We start from the raw sequence: 22,760 nt of genomic DNA on the forward strand, positions 1-22,760 counted from the left end.
TACAGCTTGAAGACTGGGATTGTGGTGACTCCAGCTTCGGTTTTCTTTTTCAAGATCACTTTGGCTGTTTGGGGTCTTTTCTGGTTCCATACAAATTTTAGGATTGTTTGTTCTAGCTCTGTGAAGAATGCTGGTGTTATTTTGATAGGTATTGCAGGAACCATGTCATTTTAGATCTGAAAGAAACCTTGAAGGTCATTCTGTCTCACTTCTCCTTTCTTCTGTAGCCTGAAGATTGAGGGGATTTGGGCAACGGGCAGAACAGTACTAGAATCCTTTTTGTTTTTGTTTTTTCCTGCCTCCCAGACCATTATTCATTTCTTCACCTGCACTGCTTCTCGGTAATTTGATATGACAGCATTAAAATTGCCAATGTATTGTACCAATGTACTGGTATACCAAATAAAAGTTTCTAACGTCTACTTTAAAAACACTACTCCATACAAAGTGACAGCAGCAGGTTTAAAACAATTTTTTTAGCCTTATGGAATTCAATCATTCTGAGGAGGAGCAAAAACTGTCTTCAATCACCACAGACAGTAAAGCTAAAATTTGAAGCAGTAAACTATTCTATTTTGGGAACAATAGATATGAAGTCAGGAAGAGTTAGGCATTCGAAGAAGGAAATTATATAGAAAAGCTAACTATTAAGTCAGCTCTCAGAAGTATTTGGATGCAAAGGAGATTAATACGGATAAAGGGAAGGTACGGGCACTTAGCCAGTAACAAATGACACGCTCATGCTGTGGAGAAAGCAAAACTTTTAGCTGAAATGGTACTTATGGGAAATAAATTCAAACCTCAGATGTTTTAGTCAGGAAGTCTCATTAGGATGCAACACAGCTTCTCATTATGGGTTATTACATAGTGTCACTAAAAAAGGAGAGACATCTGAGAAGGACAAGGCGTGATCAAATAGCCATATGAGAGATTTCAGTCGTGCTGGATCTTGTTCTATATTAATATCAGATCATTTGATGGTATTCTCTCACCAAAAATGACTTGACAGTGACAGAAACAGAGATTAAAAGTGATCTAGATTGAAATGACAGCTGTTAGGGTAAAGTTCCTTTGAGAATCTTATGTATGTTTTATTCATTGATTTATTTATTCATTCAACAAATATCTATAGAGTTCTAGGAAGACAAAAATAAATAAGGTAATTGTCTTTCTCAAGGAGGCTTCAAGAAGACGCACATGTGAATAAATCATTGTAATGTGGGGCGCTTGGTGTTTTATTTGAAGAATCGCCCAAGTGCAGCACAGGCACACAGGAGGTACTGGGAAGACCTCATAGAGAAGATACTTTTGACCCGGGTTTAAAGGAGGAAGAGTCTGTCTGGCAAGTTGCAGTAAAGGGAGGAAACAAACGGGAAACCAGGAAGCGTCCCAGAGTGAGCCAATAGCTTATGCAAAGCACTTAGCTGTGGGGGATTTAGAATCCCACGTGAGGCCCAGCACCGCTACTGTAGGGCTTCAGGTCTTAGGTGAATGACTGCACTTCCTAGGGCCTCAGTTTCCTTCTGTGAAAAAGGAGCATGGCAGCCCTCACTGCATACACTGTTTATAAGCGTGACTAAGTGCCGGCCAGCAGGGAGTGAGCACTGTTTTACCCCTAGTCACTCTCGGTTGTTCTTCTTCCGCTATGTTTGCAGAGGGAGAAACCTGGAACTGAGAGGGTGTGGAGCTTTCCCGTGCTTACACCGGTTAACAAGTGGCTGGGCTGGGATTTGAAGAGAGGCGGTTTGGCTTGAGATGGTATTGTTTAGCGCTATGCTTCACGTCTTTCCTTACATGAAATGTTGTGTGTAAAGCACTTAACACGGTGCCTGACACACCGTAGTAAGTTAATAAATTGTATCTATTTTTACTATTGTAAAATATGATGTGCCCTAGGAACAAGAGGTATTTGGTGTGAAGTATAGGGTGATGTCTAAATGGGGCTGTAACTGGAACAGGTCAGATTACTGAGGGCTGCATGCCATGCTAAGCAGTTAGGGGCTTGTCATAGGTCAAGAAGAAACAGTCGAGGTATCTTGAGCAGGAGAGGGACTTGTCTGATTCCTGGTTTAAAAAAGATCCCTGGCAGGGGGACCTGGGTGGCTCAGTCAGTTAATTGTCCAACTACGACTCAGGTCATGATCTCGCAGTTCTTAAATTCAAGCCCCATGAAGAGCCTGCTTGGGATTCTCTCTGTCTCCCTCTCTCTCTCTGTCCACTTGTGCTCATGCTCTCTCTCTCAAGAGCAATAAATAAACTTTTAAAAAAGGGATCCCTGGCAGCATGTGGAAGATGAATTGCAAATAGGCAAGATTAGAGGCATTTACTACAGCTTTGCCAAGAAATGGTGAGGCTCCAACTGAGTAAGGCACAGGGAGCGGGCAAGATGAAGAGGAGGAGACGTGTGGAAGGGATGCTATGGAGACAGAGTTGACTGGACTTAGCGACCAGCAGGGTATGAGGGCCATGAAGAGGGAAGAGTCTAGAATATCCCCTGGGTTTTGGTGTAAGTGCCACTGCCAGTTGAGGAATGGAAGCAATATAAAAGGGGTAATTTAGGGGAAAGGCGAGAGTTTGGTTTTGGCTCCTTTGAGACTGGGGCACCTGAGGAGGATTCAGGAGATGTTCCGTTGGCAGTTATGCCTCTGGGTTTGGAGCACAGAATAAGGTCTGGACTGAACCATTCATCGGACAGAATTGCTCAGTTAGAGAGAAGAGACAAAAGAGACCAAGAGGGACATGAGGAACCTTGGCATTTAAACAGCCAGCGGACAAGGAAAGCTGAGGGAGAAAAGCGATCAGAATGGGAACCAAGGCAGAACGGGGACCCAGGTGCCATGGGTGAAAAGTGTTTACACATTAGGTACATAAAGCTCCTGAAGAGGAAGATACTTCTGGCATGGGCAGCTAGGAAATAGAGAGGGACAGGACAAAATTCCATGGGCAAAATCTGTACTTGCTGGACAAGGGGGTTGAGTTTTTATTTTCCTTTCTTGACAAGTGCCCTCTTCAGTCTTTAATCTGCATTAGGGAGAGTAATTTGGTTATTAATCTTTATCTACAACACATCATTAAAAAAATTAAACTGTCTTTAGAGATAGATTTGCATGGAGTCGTTAAGAAATAATGTGGACAGGTACAACACTTAGGTTTTTAGAAGCTTACTTTATTTCCACCACGGCTTTAGAATTTTCCATTTTCTGTCCACTTCCCCTAATGATGCTTATCCTGAGGCAGAATTCGGTACACTGTCCCTAGAGTGGAGACAGATCGGGGAAGCAGACCCCAAGGAGTGAAGGGTAACTCAGCCCATGGATCTGGGTGACAGAGGGGCTGGAGCACTGAGAGAAAAGAGATCTTTGGGTGTAGGTAGCTAGGAGGCCTTTCCAAGAGGGAGCCTCTGAGGAGAGAGGTTTTGAATAGAAGCCTGGATTTGGAAGTAAAAGATATACAGGAGGCAGGTGATGGACTGCCTTTCTTCATTTAGGCCAGGTAGGCTGTAGTGCTATTTTTGTTTTTGTCTTTTTTTGTTTGTTTGTTTGTTTGTTTGTTTTTAGTTTTGAAAAAACTTTGAAGTGTATTTTGAGAAAGACAGAGAGAGTGAGCAGGGGAGGGGCAGAGAGAGAGGGGGACAGAGGATCTGAAGTGGGCTCCGTGCTGACAGCTGAGAGCCGTCGGGGCTCAAACTCACAAGCTGCGAGATCATGACCTGAGCTGAAGTCAGATGCTCAACCGACTGAGCCACTCCGCCATCCCCATTTTTAGTTTTAATTTGATGAAGGACACACTTAATTCACTTACATTTGTGCTCCATTCCATCACCAGATTGATCTATATACCAATCTGATGGTGCCCCTTCCCCACTCAAAACTACCTCTCATGCTTCAGCTCTCTGCCCCTTCCCTTCCCTCAAGGGGCTCCCTCTCATCTTTGGGTCTTTGTTCCTGTGGCCTCTCCCTAGAAAGCTCTCTCCACACTCCTCCCTGTCACCGGCCACCTCTTCGGCCTTTCCGGGTTTCTGTATAGAGGGCATCCTCTCCAGGAGGCCTTCTTCCCTTGCTCAGCCAATGCAGGTGCCCCGCTTGGCACCCTGGGATCACACTATTACTCTAAGAGCTGCACTGTATTAACAGCCCATTAGTGCATTCCTGAGGGCAGGGATAGTGCTTTATGCGAAGCTGTATCTCCAGGGTCTAACACGGGGTGGGGACCTAGTAGGTGCTAGGTAGATTCGTCAGCAGGGAAAAGAGTTCTTGGACAGAGGCATGTATTTGGGTGGGATGGACAGACAGGTGTAGGGCCAGAACCAGAGCAGTGGGTAAGATGGCCCAGGGAGTCGGAAGAGGGCTGAGTGCAGAGTCCTAGGCATCGCGGCATTTCAGGGCTTTGGGGTGTGAGGAGCCCTCAAAGGAGACCACGCAGGAGTAGTTAGTGAGCCTCGGGAAAGCTAAGGGACCCCAACGCTCGGGCGCTGAAGGAATTTAGAGGCAGAGAAGGAAGGCCGTAGTGCCAAAGTGGGTCCACTTCTTCCATCTCCCCGCAGCCCGGGAGCCTGTTGAGAGGAGGGCGAAGTTGGGGCCATCTTCATTCCCCAGAGTCCCACGTAGCTGGAGTTCTTCGAAAAGCCTTGGAGTGTGACAGTCAGGGGGAGGGTGGAGTGAGCAGGCGGTCGTTCCTTGGGACTCTTCTAGGTTCTAGTCTGGCCCCGCCGCCGGCGGACCGGGTGACCTTGGGGGAGCCCCTTTCCTCTCCCGGCCTCAGTCTCCCCGTGGGTACTCGGCGGACGTTGCGTGCCTCGGTGGGGAGCCGGGGAAGGCCGGCGGAGGCAGGCCCGGGTGGGAGCGGGACCGCCCACTGCGGCGGGCCGGGACCTCCCGGGCCCGCGGAGGCGGCGCGCGGGGCTCCTCCCCCGGGGCGGGGGTCGCGGCGCCGGCAGCTGGCGGCCCCGCAGCTGCAGCCTCAGCACCTGCCGCGGCCAGACGGCGCGGGCGCGGCCGGGCCCTGCGCCCCCCCTCCGGCTGCAGCCGCGGCGCGGGAGGCGGAGCCCGAGCCGAGCCCGAGCCGAGCCGCTGCCCGAGCCTTGCCCGCGTCCGTGCCCGCCGCCGGGCGGGGCCGCCCCTCGCCGAAAGCGTCAGCTCTTCGGGTCCGCGTCCGCGCGGGCGGCGCCTCCTCTGCAGGTAAGGGCGAGGTCCCGGCGCCGCAAAGTTTTGGGAGGGGGGGACTGACGGTCCCTACGCCCCGGGCCTGCGCCTCCGGTAGCTGCAGGCTGCCTGCCCCTCGGCTTCCTCCGCGCCGCCCTCCACCGTGCGCTCTGCTTGCACCATCGCCCCCGGCTGACCTGCGCCCGGCTCCAGTCCTCGTGTCCCATCCCGGTGGGGGGCGCGTCCGCGGGTTCGCTCAGGGCGTGCAACGGTTAAATCTGCCCCAGCATCAATGTGTTGCTTAAGTTTTTGAGACGTGCATGGGGTAGTGCAAAGAGCGGCAAACCTGGTGGCGGGAGACCTGGATTCAGGTGCGGCCACCGCTAGCGCCAACTTTCTGAGTGACCTCAGACCAGCCAGTCCTGCCCCGTTTCGACGGCCACACCTGGACCAGGAGGGGTTCGCCAGGATGATCATCTGAAGCACACTTCTGTCTTGCCGTTTTGTGAGTCAGGGGTACCCCTAAGTGTCTCAGCTCCAGGGCTCCTTGTGGGGTGGAATCCACAGAAGTCAGTCTGGGTGAGGGGGCGTCACATCGCTAGCCGGCAGAAGTTTGGGCTGAGCTTTGTGAGGGGTGTTAAGTCAGTGTCTGGGAAGAGGACGCTGCTGGAGCTTAGAGTCCGGGCCCTGGCTTTTGGTGGCCCCTCTGCCATCCACTGACTGTGTGACCTTGGGCAAGTCCCCCTAGTAGTTTTGCCACCTACAAGTGGGGAGGGAGGAATATGCACTAGATGATCCTTGCTGTCCTTCTGATGTAAACTTTGGAGAGGTGGAATCTTCCAGGTCTATTTAGGGTTAGTTTGGGTAGAGGAAATATTGGGTAGAGAGGAAACATACACCCAGCACTTGCAAATGGGAGTTTAGAAAATAAAGGGATTTGCACGGTGCTTTGGGAGTCCCGAAATAGACATGGCAAGGATTGGTGAATGCTGGCCTTCCCTCCGTCAGTGCTTTGGACCATCATAAAATATTCAACAGAATAATGATTTGTTTTCAGAGTGGCTTATAGATCAGGAAGCGTTTCTGTTTGTGAGTCGGTTATTTTTGTTAAAACCTCAAAATAGTTGTTCCAGGGGTAAAAATGCACTGTTCTAGGGGTCCTGACATAGAGGCCAGCATCTACTTGTTTCTAAAGTGATGGGTGAGATGTTTTCCAATCAAGATGATATAGAAAGTCACTCTAAATCAGGCATTCCTTGCTGGGTGTTCAACACAGGCATACTTGGAGAGGCCTACAGTTTGGCAAGTACATGTTTTCCAGGACAAGTGCATTCTGGTGCAGCCACAGCAGAACAACTGTGAGGTAGTTAACTGATGTCCTAGAGGTGAGCTTTGTTCTTTTGCCCCATCTTCTGTCCCCCTTGTGCTGCAGTTAGCATCTCCCCAGGGTGTGGGTGAAATCCATTACTACCAAAGGATTCTTGTGGAAGTGATTTTATTATTTTATTTCCTTCCTAGACTTCCCGGTTTTAAGTTTCAAGCTTTATGAAATCAGAGGACTGGTAAGAGTGTGCTTTGTGACTGGGGCAGGGAAACAGCAGAGTTGTGGTACATAGGTTTGCCTTTTCCCAGCCATGCTGTGTAGCTGAAGCTTATTTGTCCAGAGCCTTTGATCACTCAGATACATTAGAATCGCACCAGTCTTTTCCCTCTTCCTTCTTCAGTGGGTTGGCAAGCACTTTCTCACCACTCGTTCAGGAAGAAACAGGAAAATACCAGTAGGCCCTCCCCTCAAGGAGCTCAGGGTCTAGTGAGGAAGAAAGAGGAACATACCACAGGCCATTCTGGGAGTTCTTTCTTATTTTTGTTAAATGTTTACTTATTTTGAGAGAGAGAGAGCACATGCACACATAGGGGCAGAGAGGGAGAATCCCAAGCAGGATCCACACCATCAGGGTGGAGCTGGATGTGATCCCATGAACCATGAGACCAGGACCTGAGCCGGAATCAAGAGTCAGATGCTCAACCTGCTGAGCCACCCAGACGCTCCACATTTTGGGAGTTCTTACTGGGGACCTCACGAACACTGAGGAGGGGATTCTCACTGGAGACAATGAGGTAGACAGTACCACGGGAGGTGGGAGGGGGAAGAGGATTTCAACAGGTGGTGACAAGTGGAAAGGCCATTTTAGGTCAAGGAACTGGTATGAGTCAGGAGAGCCCGGGGCCCAGATGGAGGACAGCAGGTCTGGTGGAAGCAGGGAGAAGGCAGAAAACTTCAGAGGATAGTGGGAAGAGGTTCAGGAGAGTCGGAACCTGGGCTTGAATCCACACTTGTTGGGGGGATATTGGGCCTCTGAACCTCACTTTTCTCATCTGTAAAAGGGGAATAAGAGTAATTCCAATGCACAGGGTTAAATGAGATCATGTATAAAGTGCCTAACAGTGTTTGCATAAAAATAGGTATTTGATAATGGTTTCTTTTACTAAAGTGTTCACAGGCAAGCTCCATAAGTGTTGGTAGACACCACTGAAGTGTATAAATAGTGCCTTTTGTTTTAGCGTGTGTATTGACTTGGAACCTCACCATCAGACTGGAGTTCCTGTAACAATATGATTTGTATTCAGGGGACCTCCTGATTCAAGGCAGGGGCTTTTTGTTATTTGGGGGGGTGCTCAGATCAGACACCGACATCAACAGCAGACAATGCCCTATAAATACTGTTAGGTGGTGGGAGGCCACAGATAGGTTAATCAGAACATGCAATCCCTGCCTCCCACAAGCTTATCACTATGTGCTCAAGGACCTGGGGTGGGGGGGGAGGTTGACAGTCAGGCACGGTTATAAATACATCAGCATTGTCCATATATGCTGGGAACCAGGCACCGGCTCCCATCTGCCTTAGTGTGGGTTGCTAGGGGTCTGTAGGAGCCAAGGAAGGAGACTAGGACAGGCGGGTGAAGAACGACATTGCCATACTTTGTGAACCTATGTATACCACTTAGCAGCCATTATACTGCCCTTCATTTGTTCATGCAACAGTTATTTGTGGAATACCTTCTCTGTGCCAGAGAACTATTCTAGGTGCCCGAGGAATACACTGGAACAAAAGGGAAGACCCTTGTGTTCCTGGAGTTTATTTCCTAGTAGGAGACACATAATAATCAAGTAAATACATAAATAATTACAGGTTGGCTAAGGGCTGGGAAGGAAATGAACAGGGTAATGTGAGAGAAGGTGATGGGGGTGACGGAGGAAGGCCTGTCTGAGTCACTAGGAACTAAAGGAGAGAAGGAGTCAGTTGGGACTAGAGCTGAGGGGGGTGGGGGTGCCATCTGGCTCAGGACGAGGCAACCTGGCTTTGGTATGAGATTGTAGACGCCCGGCCACAACGCCTGGATTTGAATACTGGCCCCCCTGCCAACTAAATATATTCCATAGTCATGTTATTTAATCTTATGGACTTCAGTTTCTTCATCTGTAAACTGGGCATAATAATCCTACTTGAAAGAGTTGTTTGGGGATTCAATGAGTTGATATATGTAATGTACTTGAAATAGTGCCAGATATGTAGCAAACACTGGATGAAAGTTAAGAGGGTGGGGTGGCGGTGAGGGGAATGGGAAATGCAAAGCCCCAGAAGCCTGAAAAGCTTGGTGTGTTCTTGGACTAGATAGGCCATGTGCGTGGATATTACCCCCTCAGTTCTTGGGAGACTCCAGAGAGGTTGCCTTCAATACAAACTATGTATTAACAGTCCTTGGGGCACCTGGGTGGTTCGGTTGGTTGGGCACCTGACTCTTGATCTTGGCTGAGGTCATGATCTCACAGTTTGTGAGTTCGAGCCCTGCTATCAGGCTCTGTGTTGACAATGCAGAGCCTACTTGGGCTTCTCTCTCTCCCTCTCTCTAAAACTTTTAAAAAATTAAACAAAACAAAACTATGTTTTAGGAGTTCTGAAAAGAGGAATACCTAGCCACAGCACTTTCCTGCAAAACCAGGCCCAGAGTGGCAGCGTGGCCACTGCTTTGGGAACATCCTGCTGTAGAGCCACTTCTTCAGGATCTCTCTGCCTCCCTCTTTTCATCTCTCTTTCCTTTTCTTACCCTCCCTCTCCTGTCCCTTCCTCCTTTCCTCTGTGTCCCTCCTCCCTCACCTCTTCTCCCTTTCCCCCATCTCCTCTTACTGCGAGCCCTGAAGAGTAGTGCCCCTGGAGTGCTCACTGATGTGCTAAGGAGAAGCATGAGTGGTGTCGCCAAAGCCAGCCTTGCCCCCCACCGTCCCCGCTGTGAGATGCCCCCTGGCCAGTGTCCTCCCCCCCACTCCCATGCTGGAAATTGCGTAGCAGGGGCACGTAGTCACCTGTGACCTCACTCTCTCCCTTGATCCCTCTTGACTGAAATCCAGTCACTCACCAAGCCCTGTCGTTTTTACTTGCAAAATCTCTCTCAAACATGTCTCCACCTTTCTATTCTCTCTCTGAATGTTGGACTTCTGTTTTGTCTAAAGTATGGCCCAGGGACCTCCTGGGGGTCCCTCGTATACGGATAATGAAGTCCACAGTCCTCAGCCTGGCGGACACGATGGGTTGTCTCCATCCTTTTTTTTTTTTTTAAGTTTATTTATTATTTTGAGAGAAGAGAGAAATAGAGTACAAGTCGGGGAGGGTAGAGAAAGGAAGAGAGAGAGCGTCCCAAGCAGCCTCCACACTGTCAACACACAGCCCGATGAGGGGCTTGAGCTAACGAACCAGGAGATCATGTCCTGAGCCGAAGTTGGACGCTTAACTGCCTGAGCCACCCAGGCGTCCCGCCATCTTTTTTTTTTTTTTTTTTAATTCTCTAATTTCAGAGAGAGAAAGAGTGTGTGTGAATGGGGGAGAGGGACAGAGGGAGAGAGAGAAAGACAGAATCTCAAGCAGGCTCCATGGTCAGCACTGGGGGTGCCTCCCTCCTGCCCTGACATGGTGCTTGATCTCACCACCCCGGGATCGTGACCTGAGCCGAAAACAAGACTCAGCTGCTAAACCGCTAAACCATTCAACTAACCGAGCCACCCAGGTGCCCCAGGCTGTCTCCATCTATTCTCTTAGTGCCCCTCCTCCCTCACCAGGTCCTCCACACTTAATCTCACCCCCAGGTCTCCAGGCCCTTGCCTCTCCACCTGGCCCCTCCCTAGCAGGTACCTCAGCCCAGGTGGTCGTGCCCACGCCTGAGGGCCCAGCTCAGCTGTCTTCCGGATCCCCTCCTCCCAGAGCTCTTATCTGCCCCTGATCTCTCACTGCATTTAGTATCTCTCGTGGGGAAGCTGTTACCGTCAACCGTGGAGGATTTTATGTGCAGTCATTTGTGCAGGTGGCCATGGCCATGAGAAGTCCCTGAAAGGACAGGCACAATGTCCCTCTTACCTCCACTCCACAGCCCTTCTCACAGAGCTTAGCCCTTGTGCAAGCTTCATATGTGTTTGCTGTACTGGACTGACAAAAGCCTGTGATTTTCCTGAGATCTGAAATGGTTTGAGTCATGCCAGAAATGCGATGCTGATGCTCAGGGCTTGTGGTCCCCAGATGAACCCTCTTGAGGCATTCTGCTGCCTTAAAATGTGGATCCTTCATTTGATGAAGAGTTGATGTAACCTCAAACAGGAGTCTGAATTTTGAATGTAGCTTTCCAATATGGCCTATTTTTAATAAATATATGATGTAAAAAATGAACCTTCAAGCTAGATAAATTGAGCACTATTTATATTATGAAAGGATTCTCCACCATACCGAAAGATCTGGTACGGAAAGCTTTCAAATACCAAACATGCCTGTGTATTTAACACCATTCAGTATATAAAATTTTGATTTATGCATAGCTGTTGTAGCTATATTTCCACTGTAGTCTTAAGACATGCACCAAACTTAATATGCATTCACAGAAGCAGAATAATGCTGTCTTAAATTTGTTTTGGTAAGTACAGATTACATTATGCAGCTCTGCAAATATGAGGGTTTTAAAAGTAATGAACTATCTGCCTGAAGGACAATGGGAAGCCCTATTTGGTGCTTGGCCAGTCGACATGAGGGAGGTAGTCATTAATTTCACTGAAGTGACACAGTATTTTCAGGGACCCACCTGACGTTTGGAGACCCTTTTTTGCCAGTGGTTAGAAATGGTTTGGGCTTCCAGTCATTTCACAAGCTGGCTGATGAATGATGTGTGTGCTTAACACTGGTTCTTTTAGAAAAAGAGAAAAAAAAAAAACCCACTAATTACAGGCTAGAAAAGAGATGGTGGCAAATCTAAAAATATGAGTCTATTCTTTTGACCTCTCTTGAGGAATGATCTGAAAAGCTCAGCCATTTCAGTAGAAGGGTAACATGGCAAATTTTCAAAATGCTGAACGGAAAGAGCTTCAGAGGAATTCACCCGGATGCAACAGTGCTTAGTTCTCTGAGATTTTGACTTAAGAGAAGACAGATGTGCAGGCAGATGAGAAATGCCGTGCTTCCTGTTCTATGCGTATCCAGAATGTGGGGTGTAGGCTAGCACTTGTTACAACCAGTGATAACAATACCATCCCCCCCCCCATAAAAAACCTCTCCAAGGCTAAGTTTTGAACATCAACATAGGTATACTTCTGAGTTACTGCTTTGTTGTTTTCTTTGTTCCAAATGTAGAATTCGGAAGAATGCAAAAGGAAAAGCAATGATTAAAATAAACAGTCTCTGTTCTCTCTGGTTTTCCCTGGAGAAGGACATCAAGCCCAAAGTTCCCCTGGTACTGGAGCATATGCTGTTGGTTCCTGGTGAGGTTAAAGGGTGATGTCCGTATGGAGAAATATGCTCTCCCTCTTTCTTCCTTCCTGGGAGTTGGAGATATTAGCATAGAGGAGCAGGAGGAACAATTTTTTTTCTGAGCTCATTTCTGGTTAGTTGCAGTACTTAGTTTTTTGTTTGTTTGTTTGTTTGTTTGTTTGTTTTAAACAAAAGCTGTGTAAATAAGTTCCTCAGTGAGAGCACTCCCTGCCTGTATGCTGAAAATCCAGACTCATGCAAAATATTTTACAGGATACTTTAACTAATAGTCATAGACTTCAAACAGGGTTGCCAACTCCGGAGATGATCGAGTAGAGCTTTTTCTGGTGCAGGAATTCCCCTAGTGCACCCAGCCTCTCTCTGCTTGGACCTGCCAATCCTCGAGGCATTTCTATTCCATTGTCAGTTGGCTCTGATTATTAGAAAGTTCTTCATTATGCTGCACTAACTCTCCCTGCAGGCTGTGGCTGCCCCATTGGCCTTGATTCTGCCCTTTGAAGCCCCACGCAGAAATCTGTTTCTTCTTCCCCATGATGGCCATTTCTGCCATTTGGACAATCAGAGACAGGGATCAGGTCCGTGAATCTTCACTACTTCAGTTAGAATGTCCCAGTTTATCCAATCCCCTGAAAAAGACACAATTGAATTGGACACAATAGCCATGCAGGTGAGGTCTGACCAGCCCGGAGGGGAGCAAGAGCAGGGTAGCCTCACTCCAGAGTCTGTCTTTGCATTTAGCACAACCTGAGGCCCAGTTAGGTTCCTGTGGAACTGCACTCATGCTGGTGTCAGAGAGGCCTGGTGAGCTGTAGAGGAGAGTGTCTGGGACCAGTGGCTGATGCGGAGCGGCTCTGGTTGAGGCAGTGCCCTCTCTGGGACTCAGAGCCCTCGTCAGTCTGATAACGTCTACGGCACTGTATCAGTGTCCTGTGGCTGCTGTAACAAATCACTGCAACCTTGGCTTAAAACAGCAGAAATGTATTCTCTCACGGTCCTGGAACCCAGATGTCTGAAATCAAGGTGTCGACAGGGCTGTGCTCCCTTGGAAGGCTCTAAGGAAGAATTTTTTCTTTGCGTCTTCCAGCTTCTGGTGGCTGCTGGTGTTCCTTGACTTGTGGCTTCATCACTACTGGCTCTTCCTCCTGTCTGGGTTGAATCTCCCTCTGCCTCACTCTGATTAGGACACTTGTCATTGCATTTAGGGCCCACCTGGATAATCCAGGATCAGCTCCTTGCCTGAAGACCCTTCACTTAATTGCATCTGCAAAGATCCTTTTTCAAATTAAGGTAACATTTACAGATTCTTGGGATTGGGGTATGGACATATTTCTTAGGGGGGGGCACTATTCAGCCTTTGGCCTCTTACTTTCTCTCCTTATGTGACTGCTCTCGATTGTATTTGAGCCCAGCTCTCCAGGGTCCCCAGCCTCAGGTCTCCATTGGGCACATGTCATGTGACTTTCTTTCTTTAGCATCCAGGCTGCTGCTCTGAGGGGCCTGGTTCTGCAGATGTGGGTGGGTTTTTCTGGTCCTTCAGTCTTCACCAGCATGTCCTCGCTAGTCAGTGGAGTTTTTATCAATGGGAAGAAGTTGTGGCTATTAAAATATTCATTACTAGTTCTTAGGCATAGGGGAGATCCCGTAGTGAACGTGCTCTGGAGAGAGAAGGGACACAGAAAGGAAGACTTAATGTCCTTGCATTTCCCCTCTAATTCAGTCCGAGATTGGCTCATTGAACTTGAGGGAAATTATTTATATTCTCAGCGCCCAGGTACATATCTCTTTCTGAAAAGTAGGGAAGTGCTTCTTCGCAGCTTTCAGAGTGTATTGTAGTGTGATCTTTTTGCCTTTTGGGTAGCCTGTTTCAGAAGTTCCACGGCCCTTTAGGTGGAGTTTTTAGTTGCTACTCGCTGATGCGTTCTCCAAATGCAACACAAATAAAATATGCTTTTCTCCAAAGAGCGTATGCATCACTTTGTTTGCAGTTGACATGCCAGAGTGCCAAAAAGGCCTCGGGCAAGCAAGAGTGTTGGGTCTGGTGAAGCCCTGTGGTGGAGCTGAGGGGATGCAGCAGGAGGGCGGTGGCCGAGTGGGCCTAGCACTGAACCACTCCATACTCTACTCGTGACTGTCACTGCTGCTCTGGGATTACTGACTCACACCTACCCAGAGTGTCCTCTTTGCTGCTCCTCTGGGGTCAGTATGCTTTGCTAAGAAAGGTCTCTGCAGGGGGTGGGGAGGAGGGAGGAGACAGATGACTCAGACAGTCCTGCCCCACCTGCAGCTGACAGCAAGTCAGTATAGGGCGGGGTGCTGCATGTCACAGAGACCCATGGGAGCCCTGCAGAGGGCTGGCCATGCCTTGGGTGAGATCCAGGAAGGCTTCCAGGAGGGACTGGCCTAGAGCAGTAGACTGAAAGTATCCTTAGTTGTATCCCCACTGGGACCCCAGATTGCCCCCTTCCTGGTCACCTGACTAGATTTGACAGAGAAGAACCTCAGGTTTGAAAAGGATCAGAAGGATCAGCTAGTAAGATACTCCAACTGCACTGCTTGGAGCCCTAAGGGCAGGTGTAGGGGAACAGTTCAGAGAACTCTGCCTCTTATTTTGCTTGCTGGGTTTAAAGAACAGTGATTTCCCAACTTGACAAGGCTTGTTTGATGTAGCCACCTAGCAATAGCCCCATATCAGAATGCCCTGCCTTGTCTAGGAAGTCTTTTCCAGGCTGGAGGAGCACCTCCCCAGATGGTGTGACTATGGGGTATTTCCACATAACCTGCCCCACTTGACTGTGAGCTTCCCCCAGTCAGGGGCTGAGCCTGGTTCAGTCCAGAGCCCAGGAGAAGGCCTGGTCCTGGGAGGGCCAGGCTTGGCATATGGTGCTGACTGATGAAATGAAAGACGTGATTATGATGATTGCCTGCCTTGCATCTGGCTCCAGCTGCCCTCAATGCCCTTCACAGTCACCAGTGGTATCCTGGCTATGGCAAGGCCTGTGTGTTTCTGTCTTATACCTGCTTCTGCAGTGGGTCTGGCCTGTCAGCCAAGCACTAGCGATGGGTGGTGCCTGTCCTCTTCACTTTCAGGAGGCAACGAGGCTCTAGACCTAACATTCAGGCTCTGAAGGTGCTTGCTGTCTGTTATCCTGGAACATGGCCAAGGCCACCAGTAAACTTGCTCACTGGGTCTTCCTGGCTCTTCCTTGGTAACCCATAGCCTCAGGGCTAGGGTCAGAGAGGCAGTGGGGCGTGGGCAAAGTGCCTGGGCTTTTGACTCCGTCATACCTGGGTTTGCTAGCTACATGACCTGAGGCACATTATTTACTTGCTTCTTTAATGGACCATCTGCGAGTGTTAAACTTACAGAGGGCCCGAGGAAGACACAGCCCCTGTTTTCTACCTATACATGGTAAATAGTCAATAATTGTTAATTTCTTTTTTATATTATCTGAAGGGCTATCAAGGGGAATTGAGATAACTTCTAGGGTTAGAGGCTGTCTAAAACCAAACTTTGTTTCCCCCCATCCTTTCCAAATTCCATCAAGCCTTTCAGCCTCCTAATTCCTCCAGCATTGCTAACATATTTGATTTCTTCCTTTCTTTCACCTAATAATTATCATCAACTCTGTATATTTGAAGAGGTTGCTTCCCCAATCTGGGCCTCAGTTTTTTATCTGTGGACTGGGTTATTTCTAAGGTCCTTAATAGCCTTGGCACTACATTTAATTCCACAACACAGATTGAGCATCCACTCTGTGGAGGGTGAATGTTCTAGACCCCAGGGCACATAGGGATTGAGGCCACAGCCTAGTGTGGGGACAAACAAGCAGAGTGTGTGGGGAAAGCCCTGGTAGGGGATGAATCCAGAGCTAAGGTAATCAGAACCAGAACAGGGAGAGACCAGAGGAATGTATGGGCTCTGCACCCTCAGGGAAGAATTATCTAGAAATGTTTGCTGTGGGCATGAGAGCATTAATGATGGAGACAGGTTCCTCCCAAGTGGCATTAGGATTTTCGCTTTGAGTTGGAATTATCGATATGGAAAATCCCAGCAGAGATGGCATGTATTAGGGACCTTATTTCCTCTCTTCCTCCTGCTTTCCTGCTAAAAAAAAAAATCCAAATCTCCAGAATATATTGACCTTTATGTACAGAAGCTCTTGGGATACGCAGCATAGTTTAACAAGTATCAGTTGTGTGTCTAACTGAGAAATGTCTAGGAGGTAGATGCAGAATTACATGCCTAAAGAGAATTAATCTATTTTTTGTCATGATTGTGTTCAGAAACTAATTTTCAAAGACAGTTCCAATTTTCCCAGCTGTCTGGATGATAGTTAGAAGCATACAACCTGTGCACTCCCATCCCTTCTCTTGTATTTATTCTGCCCAATTTAATTTGGTTAGATTCTATAAGCGTTTATTGATTGCCTATTAAAAGTTAAGCCCAGTGTTGAGAGGCTATGGGTATGACAGACTATATCACTATCCAGAAGTTTCTTTCCTAGCTGGACAGATAAGACCCAGGAATCAGCAAACAGAGCCATCTATTCACTGGGGAATTGCTGAGTACATTGGTGTGAGTGCCAGGATTTCTGCTCCCAGCAGAGAGATCTGGAGAGAAGGATGGTGAGGTTGCTTCTCAAGGCTTTTGTAGGAGTCTGCATTGGAGATGGGCCAGAGACTGGAAGCGGAGGCAAGGTGCAAGGAAAAGAACAGGTTGGCAGGTGAATTTAGCAAGAGCCAACTTTTCATTCTCAACGCCAGCCCCTCATTCTCATGTCCTGAGAATGAAAATAACATCCAGGTGGCCAATAGACCTATGAAAAGATGCTCAATATCACTCATCATCAGGGAAACAAAAAGCAAAACTACAATGAGATGCCATCTCACACCCGTCATAATGGCTAGGATCAAAAATACGAGAAACAACAAGTGTTGGTTAGGATGTGGAGAAAAAGGAACCCTCTGGCACTGTTGGTGGGAATGCAAACTTGTGCAGCCACTGTGGGAAAACAATATGGAGGTTCCTCAAAAAATTGAAAATAGAACTATTCTATGATCCAGCAATTGCATTAGTATTTACCCCAAAAATACAAAAACACTAATTCAAAGGGATACATGCATCCCTATGTTTATAGCAGCATTATGTACAATAGGCAAATTATGAAAGCAGCCCAAATGTCCATCGATATATGAATGGATAAATATGAGGGTGTGTGTGTGTGTGTGTGTACACACACACACACACAAGGGAATATTATTTAGCCACGAAAAAAGAATGAAATCTTGCTATTTGCAACAACATGGAAAGAGCTAGAGAGTATAATGCTAAGCAAAATAAGTCAATCAGAGAAAGACAAATACAATGTAATTTCATTCACTTGTGGAATTCAAGAAACAAAACAAATGTGCAAAGGAAAAAGAAGAGAGGCAAAACAAGAAACAGACTCTTCTAGAGAGCAAACTGGTGGTTACCAGAGGAGAGTTGGATGGGGGGATGGGTTACATAGGTGACAGGGATTAAGGAGTGCACTTGTGATAGGCACTGGGTATGTATGGAAGTGTTGAACCATTATATTGTGCACCTGAAATTAATCTGTAATACTAGTATATTAACTATACTGGAGTTCAAAAAGAAAAGAATACAAATATTCCTTTCATATGTGAAGCTTCAAAATGCCTCAGGAACTTTGCTCATGCTGTTCCCTTTGCCTAGCCTGCTCTTTCCCTTCATCTACCAGGAAAACTCTGAGTTCTCTTAAGTGTACTTCTGTTCAGACCTCATTGACCCTCCCTCCCCTGGCTTCTTTTAGTATGGTTCCTGGAGCATTCCTGACCCACAATCTCTTGATGGTGATTATCAGGTGAATAAATTGATGACTGAATAACTGATTTTTGGGTTCTGTGTCTGACTTACTTGATGGAACTGTGAAATGTTTGCTGAGAAAGGAGTGGAGGGCACCAAGGTGAAGACGTGGGTGGTGGGTGCTAAGCAGGAAGACCACTGAGGTGGGGTGGGGGAAATACCCTTTGGAGAGGGAATAGAATGTTGGTTTTCTGATGAGTGGAAGCATACAGTTGAAAAAAAAAAGTCGGTGGGGGGGTGCACCTGGGTGGCTCAGTTAGTTAAGCATCTGATTTTGGCTCAGATCTCGCAGTTTGTGGGTTTGGGCCCCACATTGGGCTCTGTGCTGAGAGCTCAGAGCCTGGAGCCTCTTCAGATTCTGTGTCTCCCTCTCTTTCTGCCCCTCTCCTGCTTGTGCTCTCTCTCTCTCTCAAAAATAAACAAACATTAAAAAAAATACTCTGGGGAAAAAACACTGTAGGCATGAAGCATTTGGGGAAAAATCTGCCTCCAGAGTAATCAAAGGACTGCAAATAAGGCAACACCTCCTTTGTAAACTTACTAAGGTAGGTGTCAGTGAGCATTTAGGGGAGGTGGCTCTTCCACTGATGGAGGAGTAAGCCTGCAATAGCCCTTCTGGAGTGCAATTTGGCCAGATCTAAAGCTGTACAAACTTGTGCAGTTTTTCACACAGCAGCACCTCTCCCAGGAATTTATCCTAAGAGAATAACTAACGATGTATTATGCAAAGATGTTTATCTCAACATTGCTTGTAACACAGACATTGCTAAAATAGAGCAAATGTCCAGCAGTAGGGGGTTAGCTTTAAAAATGGCACTCCGATCAATAGGACATAGAAAATAATGCTGTACAATAATAAAGACATAGGTAAATGTTTAAGGGGTATTGTTCTAGGAAAAAAAATCAGGCTAAAACCCAGCATATACAGAACATTCACAGTTATGTTGAAAATGTGTATTTTCACACAAAGAGGCTAGAAGGGTAATTAGCAATTTGTAGACTGTAGCAGATAATTTTTGCTTTCTTCTTTCCAAGGAAGAATAATTTCAAAAACCAGGCACATGTATTACTTTTATAATGGGGGAAGGGGTGTGAGTGTTAAGAAGTCTTAAGTGTGAGTCTTAAGAAGAAGAGAGAAGTTACTGGAGAGCATTGTTTGAGCTTCAGTGCATTGAAAGCAAGATGGGCACATCGTTTATCTTGCAAATTCCAGACAGGTAGTGTTTTCATAAGGAAGAGTGGTCTTCGGTCTATTTGTATGAGTGTATTTATAGAAGTGAAAGCTTTGGGGGAAGGAAATAGATTGATTTTTTTCCCCTTGAACTTTTGAAATTATTCTTTCCACTCCATTTGTAATTGAGCCCAGGGAGCTATTCTTATATCTTCCTTTCTTGGGCACTGCATTAGACTTAAAAATGTTAACTGGCTTAGGATGTGGGTTTTTCAAAAATGATTCCCCTTGAAGTCTTCACTGGACTCTCTTGAGTGCCTAAAAATTGGGATCCCAAGGAATACCACCTTCTGAACTCTATCTTGCTCTTCTGTGTAGTCCATTTGGCCCCTGCATCCTCTGGCAACCCTCAGTAACAGGTCGGAGACCAGCCCCGCATTCTTGTGATGGGCCCCATCAGCCCCATGTAAGGGACTCGGGATAATACACCTGCATTGGGCACTGTCGGTTGGAAGGTTTATTTAGAGGCCAATCTGGCATCACCTTATCCTGTGGACGTAACATTAGTCTGCAGAAAAAGAGATCAGAGCTGGGTAGAATCTCTTTAAATATTAATAATAGTGATGTCTTTTGCCACACATCTCCAAAGAGCTCTGAGCACTTCAGACATTACCTCATCATTAATTTTCACAGTGTTCTTGGGTGAGAAGCTGATGGCAAGTCTTATGGTCTCCATTTGGGGCAGAATGTAGCAAATATTTTATAGTTAAACTAAATTGAGGAGTTGTTTTGACCAGATATTACCTGATCAAAAGAATCGAGGCAATTTTTGTGGCATATTCTTTTACAGTTGTCGTATATTTGTCATAAATGAAATTGCCTTCCTGCATTTGCTCCTTAACGGTAATGAGTGCCTACTGTGAGCAAGGCGCCGTGCTGAGCACTGTGGCCAGGAGGGAAGTTTAATCTCCTTAGTCCCACACTTAAGGCCTTTGGTGATAGGGTTTCCACCTGCCATTCCTACCCTGAGTCCTGAACCCTACTTGACATGCCCTTGGTCCCTCACACCCCTCAGCCAGGTCTTCAGGGCAGGCCAGAGTCATCTCCCTGCACTTTCTATACCCTTCTCCTCACCCCTGCAGGTGTCACTGTCCCACCCTACATAGCCTGGTCACCTGCTCCTGTATCCCCCAATGGTAGCCACAGCTGGAGCTCCCATCATCAACCACTACCAGCCCCCCTGCTGTGCCTGTACTAATCTCCACTTGTATTTATGTGATTTACGTACACTTGACGACATCTCTTGACTGGAGGATGGTCCAGTTCATCCTGTGTGTCTCTCAGTGACTTGCCCTCGTTAGATATGTAAGTACTCATCGAAGGAAGGAGTGAAACAGGCATGGTTTCAGGCCAGGGCCACCAGTTCGTGCAGAGCCCTGCGGGGTGCAGAGGGCACAGACAGAACCCGGCTCGGCCTGAGCCCTCCTGGGGCCAATCACCAAGGGCCCTTGCTGTCTACGAGCCCGTCCTCTGCACCCGCACTCACACTCCGGCCCCTCTCATGCTTGTGGTTGAAAAGCATCCTCTTACACGGTGTTCTGGGGACACACGGGAAAAGAGGGACACCTGGAGTGGCTTTCAGCAGGGGCGCTCTGCTTCTTTCTTTCTTGGCTCTGCGGTGCAAGTCCTCCCCGTCACCGGGAGGGCTTTATCTGGAGCATTCTGGACCGCTGAGCCGGCTCGAGGGCTGGGATCACCTCGTGCTCCACCTGCGGCAGGTTGTGTGAGGCCGGGTGGGTTATTTAATCTTCCTGTGGCATCATTTCCCCATCTGCTGAGGGGGGATAATGTGTTTGAGGGTGACCTACCTCCCCGGCAGGCTTAGCGACTTAATGCCGTGCAGTTCACTTTAACCCGGGTTAGCTGGGCACAAGGGGGCGGGCGAGCAGGCGCCCAGTCAGCCCCGCAGCCACAGAATGGGTGCCCCGTGAGACCTGGGGCCTCGTGTTCTCGGTCGCCCTGGGCCCAGTGGCAGGCGGGCTGCCATCGAGGGCCTGTGGGGTCTCCTCTCTCGGCTGGTTCAAGTGGCTGAGGTGGGGAGGATGAGATGGCATCTGGATGACTTCTGGGCCTGTGGTGCTGAAAGGGGAGAGGCCAGACTCCCGCGGAGGGCATGGTTGCAACTGCCCTGGAGCGGCAGGAGAGTGGGTGCCGGGCCCCGGGGGGACCCTGCGACTGGGCCCACATGGCCCGGCGATCAGCTTTCCTTGGGCTCATTGATGAGCTAGGGGAAGGTCATTTGATCCTCACATTCTTATGGCCATGATCTTGGGAAGGTGGCCTTTTCTCTTTAAAAAGAGCTGTGTGCTGGGCGGCCCAGGAGCAGTGTGCCCCTGGGATGGAGGGGAGGTGCCAACGTGGGGAAGAGGGGCTGATTTCTCTTCTTGGATGAATCCTGTCAGCTCTGCTCCACTGGTGAGTTATTCTCTCATTCTGTAACATGTCCTGCTTTCTCTAGAAGGTTTGCAGAAAGGGAGCTGTTGTTTTTTTTTAATTGTAGCATTTTTTTTAAGTTAAGTTTTTAATTCCGGTTAGTTTACAGCATTATATTAGTTTCAGGTGTCCAATATAGTGATTCAACACTTCCATACATCACCCGGTGCTCATCACCACAAGTGTACTCCTTAATCCCCATCACCTATTTAACCCATACCCCCCACCCTCTGGTAACTATCATTTTCTTCTCTATAATGTAAGAGTCTGTTTCTTGATTTCTTTTTTTCCTTTTGCTCATTTGTTTTGTTTCTGAAATTACACATACGAGTGAAATCATATGGCATGTGTCTTTCTCTGACTTATTTCACTACGTTATACTCTCTAGCTTCATCTGTATCATTGCAAATGGCAAGATTTCATTCTTTTTTATGGCTGAGTAATTTCCTAACTGTAGTATATTTGCTGTGTATTTTAAAATCTACTTCCGTGGTATATTCTTGAGCACTTATTATTTGTGAAATATAAGTGAAGTTTCTTTCAGTCTTCATAATTGCAGTTATTATGGGCTCTTCTCCAATTTAACTGTTAATTATTTCTTGTGTTTTCAGTTTTCAATTTGCAGTATCTTTAAGCATTTTATATAGAGATAGGATAATATTTAGTTTTGGAACTAAGTTGCCAACAGGTTTTTAAAATTGTGAGATCATGGGATGTAAGACCTGACCCTGGAAATTTTTCAGGTTGAGTATCTCTGTGGTTCTAATTGTACAGTGATGTCCAGAAAGAGTAGTGAGGAGTCTTTGGTTACCCAGCTAACTGGTGACACAATCAGGACTCGAACCTAGGTCTCTTAACTCCTTTCTCTGTAACTTTCTGGTCTACCCTGTAGAATTTATTTTAGGTTCTGAATTACAAGTGAGAAGGAAAAACCATGATATGATGTTGTTTCTCCGTGTGCCTTAATCTGATTAAAGATGAATTTTCTAGCCTTAAAAACACTTGTATCATATACAAGGGGCTTATCCTTGCACCTTGAACCCCTTGATTCATTTGTCCATCTACACGGAGAATCCTTAAAGCACGGTCCCTATCCGCGTATCCTGGAGCCTGTCAGAAATGCAAAATCTGAGCCCCACCCCAACCTACAGGCACAGAAACTCTGGGCGCGGGGCCCACCTGGGTTTTCACAAGCTCTGCGGTCCTCAGTAAAGTGGGAACCACTGCCCGGCAGGACTTCAATCTCCCCCTCCCTGTGTTTGACAGCCAGTAGAGGACACACTTGA

General features: G+C 47.4%; 1 protein-coding gene across 2 annotated transcripts in view; it reads left to right on the forward strand.

Annotated features, from left to right (window-relative positions):
- Positions 1 to 5,118: 5,118 nt before the first annotated feature.
- Positions 5,119 to 22,760, forward strand: part of FRMPD1 (FERM and PDZ domain containing 1) — an 88,391-nt gene continuing 70,749 nt past the window's right edge. For both annotated transcript variants that reach the window (XM_042965255.1, XM_042965256.1), the window contains exon 1: positions 5,119 to 5,177. The gene's annotated coding sequence lies outside the window, so the exon portion shown is untranslated. The remainder of the gene's footprint in view (positions 5,178 to 22,760) is intronic.

The sequence above is a fragment of the Panthera tigris genome, chromosome D4 (genome assembly GCF_018350195.1).
Source record: "Panthera tigris isolate Pti1 chromosome D4, P.tigris_Pti1_mat1.1, whole genome shotgun sequence".
Lineage (NCBI taxonomy): Eukaryota > Metazoa > Chordata > Mammalia > Carnivora > Felidae > Panthera > Panthera tigris.